The sequence below is a fragment of the Homarus americanus genome, unplaced genomic scaffold (assembly GCF_018991925.1).
Source record: "Homarus americanus isolate GMGI-L3 unplaced genomic scaffold, GMGI_Hamer_2.0 scaffold23617, whole genome shotgun sequence".
In the NCBI taxonomy this organism is placed as follows: domain Eukaryota; kingdom Metazoa; phylum Arthropoda; class Malacostraca; order Decapoda; family Nephropidae; genus Homarus; species Homarus americanus.
In genome coordinates, this window is record NW_024720711.1 from 4,738,520 (window position 1) to 4,762,259 (window position 23,740).

Below are 23,740 nucleotides of genomic sequence, written 5' to 3' on the forward strand. Positions count from 1 at the left end.
GGTTGTTTTGTAAGTGATTATTAGTAGTTAGAGAGCTGGTGGGTGGGTGTGAACAAGGCCAGGGTAGGAGGGATGTAGCGCACGGTGTTGGGTCGCCTCTTTGTGTCCCTCTTCTCTCAGATTACCTGCAAATTTTTACTCTTCACTTTGTATGAGGGACGTGTGTGTGTATAAGGGGCGTGTGTACTTTTTTTTTAGTATTTTCATTGTTTAGTTAAATTAAAAACTGGATATCCAGAGAGATGCAAACTCACGGAGGATTAGTAAGCACGCCCCGAAAACGTTAAGAGTGGAGGATTGTGGTCGTCAACCCTCAGATATGAGGATGGTACTTTGATTAATGGATTTACATAGGGGAATTGGGTACTTAAAATAGTGGATCTCAAATCAGTATACGGGAGGATAAACTGGTAAAGTCGCAAAATCAGACAAGACCTCAACACAGACATCTGGTAAGGAGCTGGTGACAGACTTAAGAATAGTCAAGTGAAACAACTTTGGTGACACCAACTATAACATCATCAGAATCATATAGGAATTTTATGTCGTGACATCATGGTGGTGTGATCAGGGCAGGACATGAGTGACTAGGGATTAACACACACACTACTCTACAGTTGTTTTTTGGGTGGTCATGGTGTGTAGGAAATCATATATTGTAACATTCAGACCTGTAAGCTAGTGTGAGAGGCGTGATCTGTATCTATGGATTGGGCTGTAGCGGGTGTCGGTGGTGTCAATCCTAACACAGGTTTCCATGTGGTTGATCCAGTGAGTGTTAAGTCAGGGAGCCTGAAGTGAAGGACTTTCTTGTAAGCCGTGTAATCATTCTCCGCTCTAATTTTCCGTGTTCTTGGGTGATACACAGGAGCTGTACTGTATATCCCAACAATGACTTACAGTAATATATCACTTGAGAACCCTAACTGTTGGCTGCGATAGTTGATAAACATTATTCTCCAAGCTGTGCCAGTTATGTGTTGAGCGTGGACGGTGGAGACAGGTGGTGTGTTGATAAGTATTACTAGTACCCCCGGAGGAGTGCTGTCGAGGGTCAACACAAGCTGATAATATATTTAGGGGGCGGGCGAACATAACCTCACACTTCTTTACAGTTTGGGATCATGTTAACCAACTTGCCTTCCTCTCCAAGTTGGACAAGAGCTTGTTGAATGTTTGGGCTAAAGTTTGGAACACTTCTGCTGACACTAGCAATGGTGAGACCATCTACAAATTTAGTGGTGTGTGTGTGTGTGTGTGTGTGTACAGTATCCCTTGAGAAAAACACACGCTATTGTTTTCTTTGTATTCACGAGCTCTTACCTACATATATGCTTACGTTCATGTGTGCGCTTAAGCGGATACATATATGTGTGTACGATGTGGATCCATGTGTGTATAAATTTACCCAGCACCAAACCACTTCATTATGATTACCGTCAACGTAAGTGGCCTATGTAGATCACCTTTGTCTGTTGTTTTGGGGTTTAAGTTGTCAGTTTATCTGATTCTTCTTTTCCTCCCCCTCCCCCCCCTCACACCATTCCTTCCCTCCCCTCACTCCTTCCCCTCAGCCAATATATCGACCTCCCTTCCTCCCCCTCCCTCTCTTCCGCCATCGACCTCCCCGACCCTTCCCTCTACCATCCTCCCTCCCCACCCACGCCTCCCCCCTCCCCCCACTTTCCAGCTCTCACCGGCATATGACCGAGCTATCCTCCGTGTGTTCACAGTAGCGGGGTCACCTCACTGATCCAAGGGGGGGGGGGAGGGGGGTGATAGAGACAGACTGCGAAAGAGAGATGAATGGAGAGGAACAGGGAGACAGACATATAAACCTACATACACAGACATACATAAAACACAAACACAACAGTCACAAGCAAACACATCCTCACAAACACACAAAGACAGACACACAAACTGATAACTAGAAACACACACACACACACACACGGAGAATTACAAATATACTAACACACAAACAAAATACATACTCAGACATAGAGACAAACGGACAGACAGACAGACAGTCACGAGGGAGAGTGAGGGAGCGGGAATAAGTTGGTACAGAAGTTTGAGCAAGAGTTAAACTTTACTTACTCACTTCTGAAGTTGTTTTTGTGTCTGTTTGTGGGATAGGAAGGTATGTGTGGATGTAGGTGGTGTATTTGGATGTGGATATCGGTGGTGTGTTTGTGTATGAGTGTGGGGTGGAAGGGTGTGTGTGTGTGTGTATTTGGCTTGGTAGGAAATGTTTTTTTTTGTGTGGTATGGGAGTGTTTGTGAGTTTGTAGCTTTGGAGTGGGAGGGGATGGTTGCTTGTATGTTCGTGAGGTGGGATGTTATATGGTCATGTGTGGTTGTTAGGGTAAGTGTTTGTATGTGTATGAGAATATACAGTATAGTGTAGATTATGTACAATCATCAATATATGTGACTGCATAATTAGTAACGAGTGAGACTATTTTGAGTGCGCAGTAAATTTAATGCGTGCATAAGCGTGTGTGTAAGTGCGTGCGTGCGTGCGTGCGTGTGTGCGTGCTGACACACACCAGTTGAGTGATCCCGCTCTGGGAGTTTCCAAGGAATCACTAAAGCTGACGTCCCCGTTTAAGCGACCCCCGCGCGCTCCACCTCTCCTCCCAACAACAACAACAACAATAACAGTCCCCCATATGCCGCCACCAATTGTCAACACGAGTCGTTAATTCAAGTACTTGTGCGCACGTCTCTGAGCTGTTGTGTTGGGAGAAAAGAGATAGGAAGAGAGAAAGAGACTGAGGAAGAGAGAGAGAGATAATAACAAAGCCTGCTGCTACCAATTGTCAACGCAGGTTATTAATTCAACCTCACCTTACTACTCAAATTGAAAAGGCAATGGAGAGAGAGAGAGAGAGAATGAGTGAAAGAGAGAGAAAGCACACAAAAACTTTTTAGTAGCTGCGAAGTTGGCAAGTGGTGAAGAAACATTAGAACACTTGTAGCCTAGTGCGGTGAACGTTGAATAACCTCACTTAAAACTACAGATTACTTCGCTCACTGTGGTAAAAGTTTGTCGTGTGTGGCCATCTCCACCTCCTCGCCTCCTCCATAACTTGTTTGTTCTGGTTCATGGTTCCTTGCATAATTGTCTCCCCTCATTTACGGGCCAACTTAAGTAAAAAGTTATTTATAATGACCTGTCGGGCGGACGCATCGGCGACTGGATGAATAAGACGTTTTGAGGATATGTCATCGATCCTGGGAGTCCACAAGTCAGGCCATGCATCCCAGTCCAGCCCCTCCACCCCCTCCCCCCATTCACCCCGACACACACACACACACACACCGTTCCAAAATGAAAGTCTCCAACATTAGGAAGAGAAGCCGTCCAAGGAAAATATATTATCCATCCGACATCGAGTCTTGGCTGACCCCGAGCCGTCTGCGCCCTTCTTGCTCGCAGACCCCAGCCATCGCCGCCAAGGATTCACACGGGTAAGTTTATGTGTCATAATCCATCTGATCATTTATTTTCTATTATCTCTCGCCATAATTATGAATGACAATTGTGAGCTTTGACATTTATCGTGTGCATATCGTATTAATAAAGCAGATATAATAATTGTTAATACAGGTAAAATTAAGGGAGAGAAAAAAGTTTTAATAAAAGAGCACGTTGGCATTGCTAACATGAGTGTTGCCAACCTGCGCCAGTATTTTGTGCCGGGGTCGGAGTGTTGCCACATGGTCACTATTATTCCAGGTGTTGAATGCCGAATTTTGATATCTGTCTGAGGAGGTGTGGTGTTGCCATTTACGGACCACATTTTTTTGTTTATTTAGTTTGGTGGATGTTTTTTGGACTTCAAGACTGGTCGATGTTAGGACAGCTTTAATGTGTGAAGCAATAATGGGATATTTAATATACATTATATAGGAGTAATTAAAACAAGAATCTTGGAGTTATTGATTGTTCAAGAAGAAAATTCAGATGAATTAATGGTAAGTCTATATACACACACGATCTTCATTAATAAATAACATTTGTATATTCCGACTTAGTCCCGACTGTCATTGATTGTCGTGAGTGAGTATGACGATAAATAGATTATACATTTATGAAAACAGGTAGGTGGTGTATACGCGACAGTTGAAAATAAAGGGAGGTAAAATTCGACAGCGGTGATCGTCGCCTTGCTTGGGACCAATTGTGCGTTGCAGAACACCAACCAATTTTTCTCTACAATTTTTCTTTCTTCCCATGTTTGAGCTCACAAGTTACATGCTGACCTCGTTATAGTAAACTCTCACTCTTGTTTTTTCCACTTAGGGTTGTGTTTGTCACGTTGTATCACTGGGTGTGTGTTGAAACAAATGTGTAGTAGGCGGGTGTAGGGGGTAGCGGCCACCAGACACGGGTTGAATCTTGTGGTTGTTGTTGTCGGCTCTTCTTGTTATTGTTGTTGTTGTTGCTGCTGGTAGTGACGCTTAATGTATTGTTGGTTTTTGTGATGCACAATTAAGTTTCCCGTCCTCCACTGCATTGCTGAGTCGCTGAAGCTCTGCTTAATTAATATGGACTTTGTACCTATTGTGCTTTTTTCAGTAAGCAGTAGGTACATTTATTTTCCAAGTAATGAAGGTTCCACTTTAACAAATACTTTACCTGCACATTCTACTCAAAAGTTACTGTTATTTTTATTTTTTTATACTAGGATTTAGGTACATTTGAAGGCTTCACTTTAAAAAGTACCTTACCATTACTTTTGACTAATATCTTATACCGACACTTCTATGTGTATTTGTTAGGTTTTAAGTACAATTCTTTCATATCTAAGTTAAGGCACGGCATTTTATGATACTGCCAGCACTTGGATTATTGCTCTTTTTCTATTGTAATTATCTATCTACTTGCGATGTCTGTGGATAAGCTTGGTGGTCGGGGTAGAGCGGACGTGCTACCTACCTATATCACCCGCCTCGCCCACCATAACTGTTAACCCTTTGTTTCACGCCTCTCTCTCTCTCTCTCTCTCTCTCTCTCTCTCTCTCTCTCTTCATTCTAACCTTTCATCGTTTATATTTAAGTCATCATCACGTATTAGCCCCTTGGTTCACTTAAGCTCAACACAAAGATGTATTGCTCAAAGACTTTTTAATTGACCATATACTATATGACAATAACCTGTTACTTCTGGTGGGGCTGAGGGTAGCCTGTCTCTGTATGTGTCCACAACCTGTGTGTCCACAATATGTATATGTCCACAATATGTAAGTGTCCTCACTATGTATCTGGGCAGCATAACTGGAGAGCACCAGGAGTTAGTGTTCAAACTTGGCATTTAAATTCAACACGACGACCCCAAGAGCTGATGTGTTTTTAAGTCCTAAAGGTCATAGGTCAAGGTCACTTACGAAAGAAGCAGTTGGCACCACCCTCGAGTACAGCACAGCTCAGTACAGTATATCACAGCACAGTACAGCTCAAGTTACACATCCCTGGTAACATCGTCTTATCAGTGTTGCCGACTCACCGATCATCAATTTGTGTCTTATTTGGGTGACGTGAGTAACTCCGTATTGCTACCGCTTCTTGACAACTTGAGTGACGCATTGTATAAGACATGCGACGTGTTCCAGTCGTATATGTGACATTTGTTGAGACAGCTTTGACGTGTACAAGACGAGCTGTTGACAAGATGTATGACATGTACACATCGTGGCTGTAATGGGAATGTATTGTATACATGGCGTGTTTGTTGTGCATGTGTGTGTGTGACGTGTAAGAACGTGAGCGAATCTTCAGTGGTGTGTGACGTGTAGGTGACGTGGCGTGGCGGGCAGGGAAGGAAATGCCGGTCTGGACGTTGGTATTTAGCTGTGTTAAACTCTCCCCCCTTGTGGCTGGCTAAAAATATACCCTTACTCTGACGCACTAGGGCTGTGTGTAGGTGCGCTGGGGGTAAGTTTGGGGGGCGTATGTGTGTGGTGGGGGTTTAGGTGTGCTGGGGGTATGTGTGTGTGTAGAGAGCGTGTGTGGGGGGATTGTGGAGTACTTTATGAGTAAAGGGATGGTTGGGTATCTCTGTAAGGGGTGAGGATGGTTATATTTGGGTATTAAATTAAATACTGTATGCACGTGTATCTAAATATCCCTTTATTTTACACACACACACACACATATTAAAGACCCCCAAAAATCACCATTGGACTTTTGTTACTCACGGATGACTGACGCAGATCCTGTCTCCCCTCACCCCCGCCAACCCCCCTTCCCCTTCCCTCCCCCTCGAGGATGTCACGCAATAGCCTTACGCAGCCGTGACGCTCCTCCCTATACCTCCACCACACTTTCTACTCCCCATATCTACCTCTGTACCTGCCTCACTGGTATCTCTCCCTCGCTGCCTCCCTACTTCTATCTCTTTTTCTTTACTGATTTACGCCTCCTTTTCACACATTCTCCCCTTCCTCTCCCTTCTTCCGTGAGAAGTAGAGAAGGAAGCAGGAAGAGAGTGAGGAGAGAAGGGAAAGAAAGGAGAGGGGGGATAGGAGGAGGGGGTAACCCCCGCCTTCCCACTTTACCTCCCTCACACACGTGATCCCGGAAGGGGGGTGAGAAGGGGGAGGTGTAAGATGAGAGAGGGAGAAGTGTAACCAAGTGTACTGTGTATAAAGGACTGGTATTTTATTGTGTATCTGTGTTTAGTTTTTTTTTACGTAAAGTATGTTTTATGTTTGTTGTTAGTGTGTGTTGTGTGTCAACCACTCAAACATAAAGATTAGGAACCTCCTCGTATGTCATCAAATAATAAAACACCCTTTTGCTAAGTGAGGGGTTTAAAGTGAAATAAGCGGGCAAGCGTTACTAGTCTTCATGGGATCCCTTCGGTAAATAATAAGCTCGTTGTGTCAGAGAAGCCTACCGCACCTGACATCCTAATTATCGTTTTCTGTTGCAGTCGAGATACAAGTTGTTTTGTTTCCACTGAGAGCTGAAGTAGACATAATTGGTCCCGACAATGGGGTGAGGTAATACATTTTGTTTACCTCAATAAAGGTCAGGTCTCACCAGTCTTACCTCCACACAACACAGCTCTGACATCGTGTTGACTGGGATAATAGAACTTATTGACTTTGTTGTCGTTCTTCACGTTGTGGATTTTCAAACGTTCGGAGGTTAAATTTCCCTCTCAAGACTGCATTTAACTGGGTCATTTAAGCTGCAAAAAATATTAAATTTCTTACTTTAATATATGCCCGTATCTGATGTTAAAACGCGTCTAATGCCTAACTTAAGCTATGACACAGACGAATTCTTAATTATTCTTACATTAATTTCCCCCGTAACTGGTGATGTGAAAAAAAAATGGGCTTATTTAGGTCACTTAGGCTACGAGTGAAGAATTCCAGAAGTTCACACGTTGCGTTTTACCATGCAATTAGTGACTTATCAAAAGTTCTTAAGGTAAAGTTCCCATTACAATTTTGACGTAGAAATTCATGTTAAGCATCTATTGAACTACTGGTCACACACACACACACACACTGGGGTATTATCTTAAGTCTTCTTCCAAGTGAGAGATGAAGTTAACTGAGGGATATGAGAGATTGAGCGTGAGGGAGTGTTCTTTGTGTCCCAGGTGGAGGTGGTGTGGTGACCTTGGCGTCAAAATAGAAGGTGGAGGGAGGGGGGGGATACATAGGTTGACCTTGAGCCTATCACTACCGACTGTCCCTTCCCCACTCCTCTAAACCCCCCCAGCAGCAGTTACCTCGTGATTGATAACGCTTATTGAGTTGTAATACACATTAACATAATTTGGGAAATATGGATAATATGATGCAGACCTTCAGTATAGGGTGGTTGGGGGTGTTTCTTTTAGCCTGTTGAGGGATGGTTGTCATTTTTATGCAGCATTATGTCACATTTTATATGAATTGTTAATAAGAAAGTGAGCACACACATACGCGCGCACACACACACACACACACACAAGAAAGAGAGACGCGCGCACACACACACACACACACACACACGAACTACAGTACTGTTATAGATATTCACAACAGTATACAGTACATCGTCTACTTCCATAATATATAACCATTCCCAAATTTATCAAAGCAACTTTGTAGTAAGTGCTGGAACGCTGGAAAGTTTTAAAAGGAGGCAAGATAGATTCATGGATGATAGAGAGTGGTAGTAACTCTCGACAGGAGCTGCTATGTACAGGCCAACAGGCCTATTGCAGACTCCTTATTTTCTTATGTTCTTATATAAACAATACGCCATCAACACAAGCTAAGACAAATCACTGAAAATACGCCATGAACTCACCTTGAAATACCTAAATATATCTACTGAGCCACTTCCTAAACGTTTTGCAATGTAAACATAAAGCAATTAGCCTTAGTTGGAGGTCCACCTGAATGTAGAATATAAACGATGAATCTGAGTAAATTACGTGAAAATGTATATTGATAACACGCTAGTTCTTCTGTTTGTAGACAAGCCACTGTGAAATTATTGAGGGATATGTTATGTTGGTTGATATTTGTTAGGAGAGGCGACACTCCCATCTCTACTGTGTCTTCTTGGTCGACGGAGTGGTCCAGTGTGTGGCAGTGGTTGTTGATGGTCTGGTGTGTGGCAGTGGTTGTTGATGGTCTGGTGTGTGTGTGTGACAGTGGTGGTTGATGGTCCAGTGTGTGGCAGTGGCTGTTGATGATCATGTGTGGCAGTGGTTGTTGATGGTCTGGTGTGTGGCAGTGGTTGTTGATGGTCTGGTGTGTGTGTGTGACAGTGGTGGTTGATGGTCCAGTGTGTGGCAGTGGCTGTTGATGATCATGTGTGGTTTTAAGGAGAGAGAGAGAGAGAGCAGGAAGCGGGAGGGAGGAGTGAAAGGCCTGAGGAAAGGGAGGGATGGAGGGTTGAGAGGGTTGGATAAAGGTGGGAGAGTATAGTGCAGTGTGACGCCCTGGATTTCTGGTGAGAGGAGAGGGGAAAAGGAGAGTCGTTGAATAGGGAATAGAGGTGTGAAAGGGAGAGATGGGGAGGTGGAAGAGATGATATGGGGGAGATAAGTTATAGATGGGAAGGGTGGGATTGAATTGGAAGTGGAGGGAAGCGATGATGGTAGTGGGTGGATAGGGGAAGGGAACAGGTGGAGGGATGGTGGTAGGAAATGAATTGATGGAGGCAGTCCCAGCGGAAGCTTAGGTGATGTTATGGAGTGGTTGAGGTAGTTGATGTGGTGTGATTGGGGTCGATTTAAAGCCGTGGTTAAGGGGTGTTAGGGTAGAGTCTGGCAGGCAGGTATAGGTAGGTAACGTTGGGGTATCGGTGTGAGATTATTAAATTAAGCTAGCCCACCTCTCTCTCTCTCTCTCTCTCTCTCTAAAGATAAGAAAATTGACCTGTTTTCATAAGCGACATAAAGCATTCCCACAAGGTAGTAGTATCATAATATTAAGCATGTGTTATCGTCTAGTACTGGTTGGTCTCTAGTAATATTTATCAGTGTTTCGTGTGTGTGTGTGTGTGTTCTGTATGCTTCCTAACCCAGTGTTTCATGTGGTGTGTGTGGCCTGCTTGCTTCCCGACCTAAATCCCTGTATAATCTTGACGACAGTAATCAAGCCCACGAGTGTCATGGCTGTTGCTTGAGTCATATATTTACCCTCCTACGTCATCCTCCTCACGACGCACCTACATAACCCAACTTTTAAATCTTTTGATCATATCTAACGTAACCGAATCCAGTCTAGTCTAACTTAACCAAGATTACGTGAGCCTAATCTATTCTTATCTAACTTAATCTAGTCTAGCTTAACTTAACCAGGATTACCTGCTGGGGGGGGGGGGGTAGGGTGCTTAATCATTAGGTGAAATAAGCTGGGGTGCCTAATCTTTATGTGATTCGTTTACCAAAGCAAATTTCTTACCAACGTAATATATTAACCTTACCTAATTCAACCTAGCATAATCTTAACGAACCTTACCTTACTAAATATAACCGAACCTAGTATAACTCGACCTTACCTTACCTAATCAGCTTAAACAAAAAACCAAAAACACCTCAAAGTGCGCTGAGACAACCTTAACTTGATACGGTCACATAAAACCAGTTAGGAGATAAAATTTACTTTTTTTTATGAATTTGGGTATACATACTATTTGACTGCACAGTACAGTAAACGACGCACAGTATATTATACGAGCCCATGCAGTACAAACAAAGGGATGACGACATTGAAATAAGGCTACAATATCTTTTACCACGAAACGTTCGCCCGCGTGTGTGTGTGTGTTTGTGTGTGTGTTGGAGTCTAAGTCTCTGTGATCGGTGAAGAATGTTTATAATTATAATAAATGTATTATATCAAAATAAACATTGCCTTTGAAACAATGTATTGTGTAAAACACCATTGGTTACAAACAGTTTATAGAAAATCTTATACAAAAAGTTTAAACAAATCAATAAACTCAAATACCACTAACATCAACTAACATTATGGGAACAAAGGTGAACGTGCCTACAATATCCAACAAAAATATATTACACCTTAAAAAAAATATCACAATATCAAATAACCTGGTAAATTGTTGTTCCTTATTTATATCAAGTGTTCAACAGTCAGACTTATGAAGGAGGTGCATACGAGCCAAGGCCACTCATATTAAATAATGAATGCTGATATGTGGAAACAGCCCAGCCTTCACAAAATTACCTCTATCCATTGCCTGCATAAGACTTTTAAGGTTTATATTGAATTAAAAAAAGTGAAACTGGCATCTACGTGGGTACATGATACTGGACTCTATGTGCCGGCGCCCGAAGGCAGGAAATTGGGGATCATCCAAAATTAAATGGCAGGAGAGGAAGATATGGCAACACCGCCACCAGATCCTTGTTTTTGGACGCTAGACGGAGTGAACCAGGAGGGAATTCACTTATTTGTTTGTTTTCCCAGAATATACACAGAGTTGTGATATTGTAGTAACTGATGCTTTACTAGATATTTTAGCGTCATATTTGTTCGTACGGTCTTGCAATTTATATATATATATATATATATATATATATATATATATATATATATATATATATATATATATATATATATTGTTTTTGTTTTAATCATTCACAACAATCAGTTGCCCAAAGACGTGCTTGGGTTGTTAATGGGTTATTTCATGAGGGCTGCATCTTATTTCTCTACTTGGTGTATGTGAATGGCAGTATTCAGCAAGTACAGTAATGACATTGTTCTTGAGGGAGGTGTCCAACTTAATTTCATCACTTCCCAGCCCCACATCGTTGTTGTAAATATCCGTTTTTATTAAGTCCTCATTTCCACCCTTGTTGATTGTTTATTCCTTCACCTGTTACATGGTTCCTGTAGATCGTATTTAGTAGGGAGTGATAAATAAAATATTAATGGTATATCTGTCAAAAGACTGGTGTACATAACAATGAGATTAATAATAACCTTGAGATTTCAACTCTTTAAATAAAAACACAATATCTCCACACAACTCCCGCTCCCCGTCCTGACTAAAATTCTGAAACGACATAAAAAATAGATGAACCATGTAAGAAAAACGTAGGCAATAATGAGTGATGGAAACGGATGGATGATGTAAAAAGAGAGTCAAGTGAGCGCGGCTGTGGTATTGGTGCGCGATGTCAGCTGGCGAGGTTTGCGCGGGAATCTTAGCCGGGACTGAGGGCGCGCCACCCTAGCCAACGTGCACCACCTTAACCCACTGCCCTTATATCCCACATCTTCCCTATTTAATCTCGTGTCCTGGCTAAATAAATGTCAAGGTAATTAAGATATTTTAAAGAAAATATTGTTATGCAATTTAGGGGTTGCAAGGGGGGAGTAGTGGTAGAATGGGTGTGATCTGGGTTTATTTTTTATGTGTTGGCAATACTGAGCCACCATGACGGGGAGGTGGGGTTGCCAAGTCGCTGAGGAGGGCTAATTCTGGCGGATATCACCACCCGAATCTTAGTATCCCGGCAGCTTCCTCTTATGTCCTTCAATTTGAGTTGTTTGGATAAAGGAGTTGCCGCAGGACCTTGAAGAGTTAGTTAGACTTGGCGGCCGGGTTGAGGCACTTTATAATAATGAATAAAGGGTAAAGGCTTGATATTGATGAATCAGCTATAGCATTAACTTTCATTAGAACGTGACTGGGCAACTCACAGGCGAGATTTCTGACGTGACTGTTGGGTATTTAAGTGTTGGACCAGTTTTAATCTTTACGCTGTGGTCTTGGATTGTCAGTCAGTCTTATATCACCCCACGCGGATGTCTGTTTACTGATGAGTGACATTTAATGTCTACAATTTTATTCATGGCACATTGGTTATTAATGAAAAATCGTAATATAGTGTTAATTATGGTTAGTTGATAAGATTACTTTACGATAACATTAAAACAGTATGCACAACATGCCGTATTATTGTAATGATCAGCTCTACACCTTATCTTATATCACGTGATGTGTAAATGGTCAGTAGGATACTGCGATGCAGAGAGGGGTGTAGCAGTGATAGGGCTTACTGGGTGTACACGGGGTTGTGTTTCAAGGGCAGATTTCATGGAAAGGACGTGTTAGGAAGCAGGCAATATTTTCCCGCCAATTTCAGCCGGCGCACCCACGGCTCTCGTGCTGCCAGATGTATAATGACGTCGGGTGGGCAGCCGAGCTAATATTTGTTCAGATTTGGAAAGTTTATTCAGATATTTAAGTACATGTACATATTTAGGTATGCAGTGCAAACTAATTCTTAAGTGGTTATTCTAGTATAGATCAGTCTGTTATAGGCGTTAGTAATATACGTAAAATTCTTCAACTTTCTGTGGCATACGTCTTCTGGGAATAACTTTAATGTATAGTCATCTTCGCTGTTGACACCGCTGGCCGTGAAATGATAATATATAAAATTTGAATTATCGAGGACTTCATTTATTTTGTGAAAAAGTGTAAGTTGAAATAAACAGTGAAATATTTTGAAATTATATATGTGGCATCTATTATCAATGAAGAATATGAGGTATTCTCGGTGGGGCGCGCTATTAATTAAGTGATGACCGTTGTGAGCTAATGTATGGCTTTTGTTACCCCTGTGACAATATTACTGTCATCTGTCTCGTGGTGGTTGCTGTTATGTGTACTCTGCCCAGCTCCATGACTGGTCAGATGTTTAGCTAATGTGAGCTCCTCTCTTATCGATTTCTTAGGAAGTTTACTCATACCTTATATGCGACAACATATACCACCGCGTCGGAACACAGTGGCACTAAGATAACATCAAGATAACATCTAATCACCTGTTACCAGCTCGTAGGCTTGGTTCCGTCATATGTGTAGGTGTGTGTCGCTCGCTATCGTGACAAATGGAAATGATTGAACGTAACCAAGGGATCACACGGGCTTTTGACTTCAGACGAATGTAAATGAAAAATTGGGCGGTGAGTGGAAGGGAGTGACCAGGCCGGTGTGTGTGAGGGGGGACTCCTCGAGTGCCGTTGTGCGCGGGACACCATTATTAATACCAATCGCCATAATTCCCAGAACTAAAGTTACTTCTTTGTTGGTCAGCGTGAGAATGAATAAGGTCTTTACTGTTGACTGAGGAAACAGGAGTTCTATCTGTGTTATTTGACGTGTTGCACGCGAATTACGACGCTCCACTCACCTAGTTAGCGCGAAGGAGGAAGAAGTAAATATTGGGAAGGAACATTGTTTTGGGCTGGATGTCGGGTAGGCGAAATTTTTAAACCATAATATACTGAGAGAGGAAATAGTTGCCAATTAGCACAGAGACGATCATCATCTCTTTATTGTATAATTAAGTAGGGTATGTGTTCTTTCTGGGGGCCCGTAACACGCTATACACACACACAGCTGGCACATTTTTACAGCTGGTGGTGTGATGCGGGAGTGCACATGTGTGTGCGTGTGTGTATGTGTGTGAAGATGATTGTGAGGTTCATATAATAGTGTTAGGCAGAAGTGAGGGTATGGCAGCACCACCCTACTGATGACTTCACTTGTTTTACCTCTGGTCTTACAGATGTACAACACTTTCACTTGTTTGATATCGTTCATAATCCCTTTATGCACTAAATACTAAGAATGAATTAATATTAGGAATGTTAAAACAAGTGATAGTTTCAAAAGAAACCTAGGAAGTTTAAAATGAAGCTCTTCATTTAGTTGACCCAGAGATAAAGCTTAATCTAGATTTTCTAATATTTGTACGTAAATTCTTTTCCTTTAAATTGATGGTAAAGAAGACATTTATGTATTCATAAGTGCTATTTTTGTCATCATTTTTGTTATCGAGATTAAATGAGCTAGTATGTGCTTTCCTATCTTCAAATGCAGAAAAAAAATGATTGTAGAGACTCCAGTATCTGAGATTCTGAGCCGTGGGCGATGCGTGATAAAGAGAGGTGGGGTCATGGTGGTGAGGTCAGTAGCCGGGGCACACCACCACCACACAACCTGTCTGTGGGAGCACAAGCCAAGCTAACCTTACTGCCCACCACTACCCCTCCTGCACCTCCTCTACCCGCCTCGCTCATCCTCCCACCTCCTCTTTGCTACTCCTGACCCCCTCCCCCCCTTCCCCATGTCTGCCTGGCGGCCGCCTGTACCAGGGTGGGTGTAGCGTGGGGGTGTGTGGCTGGTGGGGTGAGGGTACCACCACACACGCACGTCACTCAGATGAGGCACACACACATGTTCGGCCACTCTCCCTCTTCCTCACAGATGTATGATAAGTTTTCTTCTGTTATTGGTTAATACCTGACTTGAAGCTAGTGACCATTGTTGCTTGTGATGCTCTTTGACATTGGCAGGATAGGTTGTGCATCATGCTATATCGTGCTTTGTGTTTGGATATGAAAGATTATTAGGCTGTCTGTCAATAATATAGACATATTTATTCAATGAAGTCGTATAAGTTCGTATTGGTTCAGTATACAACTAGACAATGAAGGGATACACAATTGTAAACAGCAAGTTAATGAATGATAGCCTAAGGAAGTTATTTAAAGCTTAACTTACCGTCTTTTTCTTTGTACTTGAAAAGTTTAGGTGTATACTTTTGTGTTTGGTAAGTGATAATATCATTTGTGTACGTGTGTGTATATGTTAGCTAGAAAACGGGAGACAGGAAAACGGTCTGAAATATTAAACAAATTCAAAAGACTGAATGGCCGTTTGATAATGATAAGGTTCAATGGAACTGATTTCACTGTAACTGCTGTTCGGGTTATTGTATATAATGAACAATGTGATGCTTACTGTACATATACGGATATTCATATTAATATTATAAGTAATTACTGTATAGTTCATATTTTTGCAATGTTTATCTTAAGGGCACTTTTGTCCGAAGTTTGATGTTAACAGTTTAAAAACACACGAGCCGGGTTTGTTTAGTAAGGACTCATAAAAGGCAGTCCTGGTATACCTGTGTCACTATTATCTGTCCAGCCTATATTTTGAAGCTTCCCACCGAGTTTTGATTTAATGATGGTGTTTGGTAACTTATTCCCCTCATCCACAACTCTATTTCCAAACCAGCGTTAACATAACTCTCTAAATTTGTTTAACTTAAAACTATTACTACGTGTTCGCCACTGATTTATTTGTTTAAGTCCCATAGTTACATCACCTTTATTTAACCTCGACTTCCATTTATATATTTCGATCATATCGCTATTCACTCTACGTCTCTCAAGTGGATGTACAGTAAAATAATGTTTCTTTGTCTCTACTTAACGTTGTCATCCTTTTCTGAATGTCTTCTAGGAAATCAATATTCATTCGTTAGTTGTTTGTGTTGTTGCTTGGTCGTATGTGTATTAATATGCACCTGTGATCACGTGTCTGAGTATTTTGGCATTCAGTTTCTCTAAACTGGTTTTTGTTAATTAATGTCAGTATATTTGTTATGTTGGTGTATTTGTGCATACGTGTGTGGGTGTCTGTGTATCATATGTTTTAGTGTTAGTATGGTGAGGGCAGGCTACGACGTAGTATGTGTGTGTGTGTGTGTTGTGGTATGATTCATATAAGTGATGATACACTTTAGTTCAACGACTTCACATGGTGTGCATTCTGCTACTGCCTCGCCTTACTAACGTGCTACAATAGTTGCTTTATTTATTATTCTTACTTACAGAATTCCCCGCAGAGTAATATCGGATGAGTGAGAGCTCTCAAGAAGTTTACAAGTCTGGGGGCATAAATATCAATAGAATAGAGGTTATAATTATCGCCATTTGTCATTTCCTGAGCTCATCCACGCGGCCAACACGTCGAATGGCGAAATTATGCGCAGTATTATATTATGTTCTTGAATTTTAAACATATTTTTAATTTAACATTACAGCATTATCCGCAGTAACTATCTGAAGGGAACTGCAATGTTTTGGAAGCTTAGGTAATATATTAAGAAAGTTGAGAAAATAGGATAAAGTTGATATGGCAGGAGTAAATTCTGGGGGTGGAGGTCTGGGTGATAGCGAGCAACACACAAGAATTTTTGCGCAACGTCCCGAGTTTTCCTGGAGGGAGGTGGAGGATGTCTACCTTGTACGCTTAATACAAATACAAATGTAGATAAACTTAACCCATGTAGGTGGATTTTCCGGAACGGTAATGGCGTGTTTGTGGAGTAAGTGTGAGGAGGAGACAAAGAGTGTTGTTATGTCGGTGGTGGGGACAAGCGGCATCAGGACGAGTTGTTGTAGCGGGGTTCTCTCCCTCTTAATTCAACCTCATTTAGGGGAAACAATAAGATGTAGTTTGAAGCTTAACGTGAATATTTATGGGTGAGTGTGGGGGAGACGGCGCTGGAGTATGGTAACGGGGTAGATGGATGGTCCATTAGTGCTAGTGGAGGTGACAGCTCGTCTGGCTTACAGGTGGGGGTCACACACACCAAAATCCCAGGTCCGCCGCCCTTACTCACGACCCCGATACCTAGAACCATCACCGGAACCTGCCATTACACAGTTTCCACATCTGAATTTCTCTTTCAAGAACTTCAGATACTGTACCAACACAGATAGTCTCGTCCTCCTACTACCTCACAAAATTTGGGAAATTTAAATAAAGTTTAATGTGGAGACAAGGTGGAAGAGGGAGGGGGGGGGTACAAACAGAGGTTACAAGGTCTTGCTTTTTTTTACCCGGGTAAAGCAAGGCGGCTGGTGGCCGGTTAGTCGATTTCTTGGAGTTGGTGTTGCCGGAGTGTACACTATTTATTATCTTTTTAATTATTGCTAATTAATATAATTGATACATTTACGATAATTTTCCTTATTCTTGTAATAGTGTTTATATTGTTTTTTATAAAAAAAATGAATTTTGTGGTTAATGATAAAATGAGAGTAAATTTCGCAGTGTGTGACGTACCCTGGGTGAGTGTGTTCGTGTGTACGTGTTAGAGTTTGCTTGGTGAGTTGGTTACAGCGACTTATTCGTTCAGTCTTGTGGTGGTGTGCAAGGTGTTCGTGTGTGCCTCACTCACCCCCGCCCACGCACTTGGGACTAATAACTATCTATTACTATTACATAATAAAAGTGTTAATTACCGGAGTGATCGGTTTGTGAAATCTTTAGAAAGGTAAGTGTTTCAAGTGAGATTTAGGCTTGTTTATGGTTACGGTACCATTGTCGTGCTGGATCCCATACCGTGGTGCTTAAAGTTACGTGAAAATAAGTGGTGGTTACAGTGATTAATGTATGGATGAGGTAAGTTAGACAAGTATCGTCCTCAGTTCAGGTGTATTATAACACCATATAAGTTCTTAGTGTGGCACGGAACTTGGATTGTGTTGGGGTAATTGTTTATTGTGGAGAGATTGATATTATCGTAACGAGTGAGTCAGTCTATAGATAACGACACTCACCAGTCCTAGGTTCACGATGAAGACGGCATAATTACAGGGATTAAAATTGAAGTTTGTTTGAAAGATGAAGGAAGGTGGGGGTGTTGAGAGAAAGGGTGAGGGTGTTGGGAAAGTGCGTGTGTACCGAGATGGGGTAGGGAGGGAGGGAGGAGGTGTTATAGTCTCTGAGAGAAATGAAAGTTAAAAGTAAAACTCCGCCGTGGACGTTGAGGCGAGTCATGCATAGGTCGCCCCGCTTACGCCTCTGACGCTCGCACACGATGACGAACACCGAAATTTACTCTCTTTATTTTCATTACTTCCCTCGTAGTGTTTCATCACGATGGCGTTGTTACAAGGTATTATAGCTTATAAGGTTATGAGTAAGTTAAGTGGGTTTCTATGCATTTATTTGCTAGGAGTTAATAATTAAATAATGGTGGTGAAGGATGGCAGCAGGGGAGGTTGCGTATGCCACCCTGAGACGAGAATATTGCTGTTGCCGACCTCTATTATATTACACTTTTTTCCCTCAATCGGCTATTACCACTCATTGTTACTTTGAAATTGGGTTTAATAAGTGGTATTGGTGTGGGTGTCGGGCTGGTGTGGTCTGCCATTTACTGCGGAGAGTTGTTGACTTCTTTGTCGAGTTTGAACGAAAACTTGGAAGGTTTAGCGATGGTGGGAGCAGCAGGTAGATAGCCGGGGCTTCCTTTGTCTGTTATTACCTTACTGTAAAGTATCTGTGTGTAACCATCGGTGTGTAGGTGTCACGCCTGGAGTAACGTCATGTCATATGCCCTTTTAAGCCAATATTGTCCATGATATCGGACGGCGTCATTTTATTTCCACCTCCACATTTTTACACCTAGTTCGTTTTCGTTCAGATGTTCCAGATTTGTCTTTAATTAGAATAATCCTAATTTGATCAAAATGTTGATGATGGTGGAGCGAATACTTTGTATGAGAGATTTACTTTTTTATTATTGTATATAATGTATTTTTATTTTGCATTTAAAGTTGAGGTTGGTGCGTGTTGTCGCTTTGTTGCAAGGTCACTGAGAGGATGTGGCCGATCACGTGGTCACGCGGGCCTGCTGCTTGGCCAGCCCTCCCCCATGTGGCCCCTGTCTGTCCTCCCTGTGGCTCTCTTTGGTTGGAGTGTAGTCAGTCATCCCCGCGTGGCTCCTGTCATTAGCTAGCCAGCCCTGTGTGGTCCTTTGTCACTAACGGTGTTAGGAGGTAATTAAACCCTTGTCATACTTCACTTTGTGCAAAATATGTGCGTACTATCGTTTACACGTATTTCTGTCCTTCACTTAAATGTTTAAGTACGTACTTTCGGTACATCCATAAACAAGGTAACGCCTTTTAGAATTACGGAAATAAGTTCTTAATACTGCTGGTAAAGCTTGGCAACATGTCCAAAGTCACCTCCGACAACTTAATGGTTGGATTTTCTCAATATCTTCGTTACATTTTAAAAAAATTTCGCCGCTAGACGAGACACTACAACACAGTATTACAATTTTCATAATGGGGATAGCGTGAGATTGCACATATTAATGTGGAGTTTTGACGGAAAATTATTTAAAGAACTGTTATGAAACGTTTGTAGCCTGGGGCGGGTTATGTTTTTATGGAGTTATTAAAATACTAATTCTAATGTTTACCTTCACATGACCGTCATACTAACATGTGCGTCATATAACGTTCCTAGGTCTAGTTTGTGTGGTTGATGTGAGGTCAGAGACTGCTAAACTAAGGAGATTAGCAAGCAGACTGTTGAGGTCAGCAGAGGTTCTCAAGAAGCGTGGAGTGAGGCAGCTAATTGACCTGATCAGCGGAATGTCAACAATGGTGAGAGTCAGTCATATGTGTGTGTACCCCTGGTGGCCGTAGTCAGCACAAGTGAAGGAGAGGGCCACTTCCCACTCGGGATATTTTATATAATGTGTTGAGTTTTTAAGTATGTAATGCAGGAAGTTTGAAATGGAAATATAAAAGTGAAAAATATTTTTATTTCAAGTTTAGTATCTTATAAACTGGGGAAATGGATCACGCAACCTTATTATATTTATGTTGTGAAAACAGACTTATGAAGGTATTGCTGTATCAACTCGTATTTGTATGATGTACCAATAGGGAGAACAAGGTTTAAGACCACCACCAGAGCTCCTCGTGGTGGGTGGTGGTGACCCAGTGTTGCTAGGTAAGCCACGCGCCCCCGACCTGTAATCTGTCAACCCTCACAAACATACTCGCTTGTCTTCCTCTTTGTCATCAGTTTTCTTCCTGATCGTCAGCTGCTCTTGTTCAGCTGACGTCAGTGCTTGACTCAGCTTGCCTAGTATGCACTTCGGTGTGATGTGTCTCAGATGTTTAAGAGAGGTGTGTTGTTGACGGCCAGGGTGACGCTCGGGCTTGCCAGCCACGTGCCAAATTGTCGAAAACAAGGATGAAATAAATAATCGGTTCACAGCGCTGTGGTGGTCTTACTGTGTTTATTATCATTGTATGGATTGAGAGTACTTGATTACGTCTTTGATATTCACAGTACTCAGAATTGTTCGTTCAGTTGTCCATAACAGTGCTCTCCAGGCTAGACTTTGATAACCCACCACAGGAATGCCTCTCAATCCCGTTGCCATATGAATAATCCATTTTATGGTGGGCGGATACATTAATTTGGTCTTTGTAACGCTTTCCCTGATAAAAAGTCGAGACACTTCCTTCCAGTATTAGAGAACGAGAGAGAGGAAGGTGTGGTGTGGCGAGTCTGGGCTATTATTGGTGGGGTCTGGGAGGGAGGGGGGGGGGGGTGATAGTGGGCAGATGTGTGGCGCCTCCCCCTACCGCTCCCGTACAATATAAGTGGATAGGTCACACGCTGCCGCCGCTGACTTAAGTAGCATAACAGCATTCTCCCCACTGCTGCCACGGACGCAGGTCTTGAACTCCCACCTGTTGGTTCGCCTGACCTAAATCGCGAATTTAAACTAGTTTGAATTGGAGTTGAGGCGTCATTTAAGATTTGGTTTGTGCTGACCTAGCGTACAGCTCTTGATGGCTGGGGTGTCAACACTAAGAGTTTAAAAAAATGCGATTTGCCCACATTTTTTAAATACTAATCCAGGTGTAGATTCACAAGTGTTCCAACGATGAATATTCCACGGAACTGATGAATAAGAATACATATGACTTGTTTATTTGAAACAAATCATCGAAGACTGCATCAAGATTATAATGATATTAGTCTATCTTATCTAGATATATTCACTAACCATTAGTTAGGAGATGAAATTAAGGTGGAGATTGTCTTGGACAAGACTGTCACCTTGATTTTAACTCATAATAGTTGCTGTCACCGTATGTATTTAAAACCGAGTCCCCAATTTTGATGTTATTTTGGTAATCTGTTTGGTGCACTTGTGTGGCCCCCTTGCCTTAAATATGACAAAGGCGTAAATGTGTGTGCCTAAACGTCAGAATTAAATATTCTTTACTACGAATGTGTTTGGGGGTATCATGATTGGGAAGTAAAAGTCATGTTCTAAAATAGACTAATTACCCACTTTTGCAGAATTGGCTTATATATTCATAAGAGATTTATAAGTGGATAAGTTTGAGTTTAGCAATGTGTTATTGGCTTTGGGCTAATGCTGTAGCTCCTTTAAAACAGTTATACTTAGGGCATTTTAATTATGGTGAACTTATTTTATTGAATAAACTTTAACGCATAAGCGACAGATAGATATATAGAGAACGCTTATTACGAGTACGAATGAGTAATTCATTTAACAGTTCCTGGGAGTGTGGCCCCATTCATGTCAACGTCACGTGTGATTAATGAATAACACAGTGTTGACAAAGTCCCTTGATGTTTGTGTTTGCAGGAATCGCTCGAGTAAGCACACAACCAAAACATGATACATTGTGTGCACCATTATATTCTACTCTACGATTTCTTCACTATGTCTGCAATGTCAATTTCCTTAGACTAGCAGGTAAAATTTTGTCGTTATAATTCCACATGCAGGTGTTAGTGTAAATAGTGAAACTGCCGTTATTTGCAGGAATGTGGAGTATATACACCCGTGTTTTGGACTGTAAACAACGTCATACCACAGAAACATTACTTTATTGAATGTTGAATAAGACTACAGGTTCAACTCTTTAAGTCCAAGGAGATGCCTCATAGCTTACCAGTATCCCAAATCACTGACATTAGTTTACAATCGAGTGATACTAGATAAGATAATTTGGTTCAAGCGACACATATTGTAAATAAACACGTGAGTAATTCAAAGCCCAAGACAGGAATCAACATACATAACTAATTAGCCTAGGTGGAAGTATAGTGTTGGGTTTTGTATATTGTTTTTGTCAGTCACTTAGCAAAATTATTATTCACAAAATTCGCTTGGGAGGTTATATCCTCTTATTATCTATCATTGTTAGATTGGGCTGCCAACACCTTAATCACCAACTATGTTAGTGATTGTGGGGAAATAACTATGAATGTCAAGAATCACAGTGTTTCAGACCACTTGGTATTCTTTCTCACTTAACCTAGTTAAGGCCCGGGCCACCTGAGCTAGACGCGCTCCAAGGGCTGCTAGACATCTATCTCTACAGACAGCACATTTGTCAACATCTCCCTCAATAGCCAGTTTTATAGGGGGACGAAGTTGTTTTACATTTCATTTGTACTTGATAGCCCATCATTTATTGGTGTCAGGTATTTGGGTGAGATTGGCGTCATGATTGTCTCCGTAATTTCTACCTTACAAATGCTATTGTGTATTGTCATGCCAAGGGAACTCGACCTCTGTAACTGCATTCCTTAGCTTCTCCATGTGTTGTGGTGACGTCATTGTCATTAGCAGCAACTATTGTGGGTATTTATGTTTGAAATTTAAAAGGATAAAGTTTACTCAGTGGTGTGACCCTGGTTTCGTCGGGCGGGCGAGTGGGTTGATCGTGAAAGTATGGTGACCTTAGCGTTGTCACCGAATTTAATAAAACAGGTATTTGGTTTTAAAGAACGTTTGAATTAGAGAGAAATCGTATACATTGAATAACTGTGGTGAGATTCCTCGCTGACTGGATTAAAGGCTTGAGAATGATGGTGCGTGGTGGGGGGGACTACGTGTTATGTTGGTAATTACTGTAAGCAAAGGCACGCATCAGTAGTTTTATGCAGTCAACGTTGCTGTTCCTCGTCGACCACCACACCTGTCTTCCTCTTCTTAGCCTACCGCACCTATTTCCTTCCTCCCTCAGTGAAGTTTTGCTATCTCTCACCCGCAATATCCATTTCCTTCCTCTCCAATAAGTAATATTTTGAGCGACGGCGTGTACAGTTGAGAGTTGTTCAGCGGTGGTGTGATTAGTGACGTCCTTGGTGAGTCCTTGGTGACTGTAATGTACTTGAGATGATAGAGGTGTGCGTGTGTCTTAGTGATGTGTGTGCTGCCGCCTGATAACCTGCGTGTCACCAGCAGCGGTTGACTAGTTCATTGCTGACACAGACAGCAGCAACCAGCGCCGGCGGCGGGTGGGGGGAGGTGGTTGTGGATAGACGTCTGGGCCCCATCCCCTCCCACCATCTTTCTTCCCCTCCTGTCCTCCCTTACTCCACCCTCCCTCTCGTCGCCACTAACTGTCGCAGCTACTGCTCGCCTTTTGGGAATTTCTATACACATTCATTGTTATTATTATTATTATTAGCCCATGTCGTCACGCGTTACTGAGTACAGGTTGGGTTTTCTGAATTGATGTACAAATGTCAGCGTACACTGAAGTAAAAATTTTTTTG

At 41.9% G+C, this 23,740-nt stretch overlaps 1 protein-coding gene across 9 annotated transcripts in view; it reads left to right on the forward strand.

The window, feature by feature from the left end:
* The window catches only part of LOC121860762 (C-terminal-binding protein-like), a 75,993-nt gene that overhangs the window by 18,268 nt on the left and 33,985 nt on the right, over window positions 1-23,740 (forward strand). For 4 of the 9 annotated variants that reach the window (XM_042358111.1, XM_042358119.1, XM_042358112.1 and 1 more), the window contains exon 1: window positions 17,501-17,651. The exons of 2 other annotated variants lie outside the window; for them this stretch is intronic. The gene's annotated coding sequence lies outside the window, so the exon portion shown is untranslated. Of the gene's footprint in view, window positions 1-17,499; window positions 17,652-23,740 lie in introns of those variants that run through there. 3 more of the 9 variants (XM_042358117.1, XM_042358116.1, XM_042358118.1) reach the window with 2 other exon arrangements.